Source organism: Teleopsis dalmanni, chromosome 1 (assembly GCF_002237135.1).
Source record: "Teleopsis dalmanni isolate 2A chromosome 1, ASM223713v2, whole genome shotgun sequence".
Lineage (NCBI taxonomy): Eukaryota > Metazoa > Arthropoda > Insecta > Diptera > Diopsidae > Teleopsis > Teleopsis dalmanni.
Window position 1 is genome coordinate 230,198,828 of NC_051846.1, and position 6,000 is coordinate 230,204,827.

Genomic DNA, 6,000 nt, shown 5'->3' on the forward strand with positions numbered 1-6,000 from the left:
CACAAGTAATTATCGAAAGGTCATTGCATCCACAAAAAATTAATAATAGGTATGGTTTTTGGTTACAATGTGTGATAGGCCAACAAATTTTTAAAAATGATGAAAGAGTAATACAAACAATCTATTTTGATCACTACAGTCACATGATCATTATTTTTTGGCGTGATTTTGAACATTTAAATTTGAAGCATATGTGGCATAAATAGGACGATATTGTTTGGACTTCATTGAAGAGAAATTTCTGGGTTGTGTGATTTCACGTATTGATGAAATATATTGACCATTAAAATTTTATGTGAGAAAATCAATGTAAATGAATGCTTTACAAAACTAAACTTTCGTAATTCAGAATCTAGTACAAGTTAAGCATATGTATTTATATCCTTTTTCTTTAAATAATCTTGTAAATAATTTGGTTGAAGAAAATCGATTTAACAAAAATGAATTAATATCTTAATTTTATTGCTCTAAATTCTATTTGATTAATATGCCAATATAGTGATTATATTTATGTTCAAAATATCCTTAGTGCCACAATAATGCAGTCATATCCTCCTGACCTCCTGCAAACCAATACGGGATAATTATGCAAATTAGCACATGTGATAATTGCGGTTACAACCCTACAGTTTATTGATTTTAATTGAAATTGTACCTGACTTATAATATATATACTTGGTTATGAATGGCTACATTCAATTAGAGCAAATTCTCCATAATTTGCATTACTATTGGTTAAATTTCAATTGCATAAACAATGGAATCCGTAGACTATGAATAATATTTGGCTGAGGTTTCTTAATTTACCGTTGCCCGTATTTCACATATATAAAAAATTGTAAATAAATTTAAAATATTTTTGATTAGATTATAAGTTGCTTAAATTATTTAATTCGAAACGTACGTACCAACAGATGCGATGAGATACGTTCCACCAATAGATGCAGTACATTATGATAAGGCATTCTTAATATTTCATGTATTTTGGTTAATAAAATATTACAATTTCGCTGATTTAATCAGACATAATATTTATGTCTTTGCCGTATTCATGACCGCTCTTTCGGCGCAACTACAACTTCTTAGATGTCAATGAAGAATCAGCTATTCGAAGAAAATTTTTACACCTGATAATATCTACATCGACATAGCTTGAATTTTGATATAGGTGCCTTTAAAACTTTTAATTTCAAATTGAAACTCATTAATCTGTATTAAAACTTTGGGTGCCTATTGCCGCTAGATGGCGTGGTTAATTTTGTTTGTATAATCGATCCGAAACTAAATATGCATTTCTAACTGTATCGGTATATACTGTAGGGGAAAGAGTTGCTCAGTATTATCACTTCGCAGGGGTGTTTTTTTTAAATAAAATGCCTTTTTTGGTTTAATCTATTGTAATCAAATATTTATCAATGCAATAGCAGTTTTACTTAATAGCAGTAAAACTGAAACTTAAACAGAGTACATTAAAATAGTTCTGAAGTTATATTTTTGTAACTTGATTTTATTACAATCCCTTATATTGTATCTCACTAATATATTAGTAACCTCTATACTCCTCGAGTATAGAGGTTATTATCCGTAGTTTATTTTACTTTACTTTGCATTTGAATGTCAGTATGTCAACCTTGAAGATAAATAAATATAACTCTTACTCGTATCAATTGCACCAATTATTGTGCCAAAAATTGAGAGAACTGATAGTACTTATTGGTATTAAAAAAATCTCGTAGTTTACAACCAATGGAAAAACTGGAAACGAAAATTGAAGGATTTTTTGGTACGCTTGCAGTCCAGTCCACACCATCGTTTGCATTGGCCAGCGTTTTTTCCTTTGTTTTGCAATCACCCAACACGTGTGGTTTGCGGTTGTGCCTCGTGCAACAGTCGCTTCTGTCATGCTTCTTTCCTTCACTATATATGGAGAGCCGTGGTTTTTATTGCAAACAGGTTAATTGGATTTCCACAATTGAAAATTTAATAAAATCATTAGTTAAATTTTTAAAAAGAATAATGCAACGAGTTTTGTTTTTTAGCAATTTTATTTTAATTAGACAAAAATCTTGTAAGAATTGAAAAAATAGGATGTAGATAATTATACAGAACATAATAATTATAAATAAAATTTTGTTCAGATTAATTTCATTTATATTTATTAATGACAACATATTTTTCTATTTTCAGAACAGTTAAATATATAGTAGACACCATTTACCAATTTTGTTGAGAAACAAACGAACTTTAACAAGCATTAGACATGGGGACACTGGTGGATCCCTAGTCGAGTTATTGCAATTGAACAACAACAACAACAAATTACCAGAATGGTTTGATGTGAAATAATAAAACCGAGAAAAGCTACATACCATAAGAACTAGAAATGAAATCGAAAGTCCCATGAGTAGAATGGTATATAAAAGAAAGCGAATATTGAAGTGAAGATCACTTTGCCGTGGCATTTGCAATGAATGACAGTTGCAGAAGATCCACGATCGACCACATCACCAACACAAGGTTTGACAAGGTATATATTATAGTTTTCAATGTACACCAAATCGGTAACGTTGAAGTCCTTCTTCTAATTTAAGGATTTTTATTTTATTATTTCTTTGTAATTTAATTTTTCTTTTAGTATAGGTTAACTTCAAAAGGAAAAATGAACACTTCGATCTATAATATCTATGTTCAAATATAATCTTCTAAGGCACTTTATGTATCTAATAATATATCTTGGTTCAAAAGTTCACACCTTAGTCATATACTGTCCACACTATTTCACCAACTATTATTATAAACCGAAAGGAACTATAAGTTCCAACTCCAAAAATAGTCTTTAAATGCGATTAATTTATGTTATATTTTTTGAATCAAAATCTCGAACCACATATGGTTATTGCGTACACTGCAGCGGCAACAGATTTTATTTAGATAACGCTCATTTAACAATCATTATTATTGTTAGATGGTAACATTAGAAGTTTAATTATTTTCTTCAGAGAATATCGATAATCTTAACACATCTATTTGTTCTTAAACACAGACCATATTTGAATCACTTAAATTCAAATGGATATACTAGACTGGTATCAGAGTAAGCATAAGACACTGGCAAATAAGATGAGTAGAAGTTACCCTCTGCATTTTACAGAACCAAACCCCTCATCTTGTAAAGATAGGACTAATAGACCTATTATTCAAATATGTTCAAAATCATAAAAATAACATCAGAATAACTATTTGGTATAGAAATGTTCTACTTCTGTCATACAAACTTCCAAAACTTTATAGGTATGTTTCCTATATTCTATATTACGTGTATTTTTTTTTTTTATATTAGAGGAGTTCATAAATCAATGTCGCCAAATCAGAGATGAATAGAATAGGCCATATTCTCTTATCTACAAACAGTGAAAATGTAAATATAATCTGCTCTATTTGAAAACATGAAGTATGTTTTTGGTTACTTGACGTTTTATGTATGTTTCATATCAAAGAAATTTGAATTTCTACATGCATAAAATGTAAATATTTGCCGTCAAAAGCATACATCGCAGTTTATCAGTTGCTTAAGCAAAGCGTTGTTGGCCACTTAAAAGGCCACCCAAATCTTTCGGTTTTAGTGATGTCAAATAAAATCATCAAGAATTAAGTCGAAATTAGTTAATCTCTTTTAACTAACCAGATTTGTGTACATCTGGCAGCGAAGATAACCGCAATCTCAGCAAACAAATTTCGAGAAACTTTGCAAATGTAAACAACAACGTAAAAGGGTTCATCGATATGTGAACATGGATGGCTTCATGTAAGATACAACGTAAATTAAGATAAATACGAGCTATGTGTGTTAACCAGTGCGAGCTTAAACGTCTAAAGGTAAAAAGAGTATTCAAGCTGAAAGTTATCTTAAATGTTGCGGCTATTTACTTTGTGGGTTAAACCCACAACCATGCAAATTTCTTATAGCTTTTTGTTACTTGATTCAATATTAGTAATATATAGTAAGTATATTAATAAATATCTTTATATTCTTTTTCAAAAAAGAATATTTTGCTTTAAAACAATCAAGAACACTGTTTTTCACACTTTTTAAACTGGTAGTAGGTATATCTTAAATTGATATCAGATATCTCTTGCATTTCTGAAGTGTGTAGCTTAAAAACATTAATTTTTTACTGAAAAAATGCTTTATCTAGAATATTATTGAGGGAACATGTCATTTAAGCTGTGACGTAACGTCGATGGGGAGTTGTCGGATTAGAAAATATAAAACTCTATCCTTCATTGACAATATAATCTACAAGAGATTTTCTTCTCAAGCACTGCAAAGATATATTTTCCCCCTCCCTTAGGACAATTCTAGCAATGCCACTGCATAGCGTTCAGGTATAATCCATTGAACGCTAAGACATTTCTTCAACTTGCTGATAATTTGTGGGTTCTTTGCAAAAGAAAAGGGTTGTCTTTAGACATCAAAATGAAGTGAGCTGAAACTTAATGCCTCAGATGGAAGACACCTAAACATACACCTATAACATATGCGTAATACTCGCAATATCATTTCATATTATTAGGTTGATTAGTTTTGATAGAACAACTTTTTTTTTATTAACTAAAATTGTAAAATAACTGAGTCAAATCATTATTGTTATTACTGTTATATTAGTAAAGAAGTAATGTTGTACGTTTATAGTGTCTTTAACTAATATATGACCTGAATAATATATGCTCAAATTCAGATAGTTTTACTCTTTTTAAATTTAGTTTAATTTCAAATACTTTTTTTATTGTATTGTATTTAAAGAAAGGCATTTAAAGACAGTTTTAAATGGGAAAAGATTGTAATTTTATTTGCAGACACAACACAATACCAAGACATTTCCAATAAATTTAAAATCTAATTACGCGCACCATTTAATAACGAATTTAGTACGTGAGCAATTTCCTATTCCGATTGCATTAAGAGAAACAAAATGAAAATAAAGCTGAGGAATGTAAAAGACTTCATTAGAAAAAATAATATTAGAAAAACTAGGAAAAATAAAATAAAATATGATAATTGCATAAACTGAAAAAATAATGTTTGCTCGTTTTAAACAATTTTTCTCCTTTAAGGAATGGTTTTTTTATAGAAAAACCTATGCAGAGATAAAAATGTAATACTGAATGATATATATGAAGATATAGCTAATGATATACATTTGTCAAAAATATTAAATTGAAGGTCTAATATGAATACTGAATCATGTTTAAGATGCAATCAAAAATAAATATCAATAGAAGATTAAACATCATTATGTTGAGGCTAGTTGAGTCAGTGCACTTGAGCACTTTTACTCTCTATTAACTGCGAGGTTTCTTCATAACCCCTCTCTACACCTTGACTGGATTATTGTGTATCACTTTAGCTGACTAAGCAATAACTGACCTCAGATCTGCATACCACCCCGAGGAGCCTCTAACCGTTCTGAGATTCGATAACGCGGTGCTGGTAAGCCTGTCAGTTTTCGTAAATAATTTCAAGGCTCTATACTTTATGTATTTTTTGATCAGATCATTTTTGAGGTCCTTGAGGATGTCATTCGTCTTGAAAAGTCTTCTCAGAGCCAGATTTTTTGTAATTTGTACCAAAAGAATAGTAGTGTTTGAGACCTTGCTGAACGCTACATATCCATATAGAAGTAACCGTCGAATTATTGAATTATTTGGTTATATATCAGCTTCCTGATATATTACATTTGGACGTACACAAGGGAAGTTATTTAATGTGGCAATTTGACCCTTTCTAATGTGGGTCAAAATCTTTTGAATAACTTCAACATTCGATGTTTTAATAGGCAAATATTGATAAGTTTTCATATTTTTTCTGAAAAACTGGAATAAAACTGTCTCACTACCAAAAATTATTTTTAAAAGGTTCAAGTCCTGTTTGTTTGTAAATTCTTACAAAATTCTCATCCGACTCTCATTCGATTAGATTAGATTAATCAAAAGTTAAAA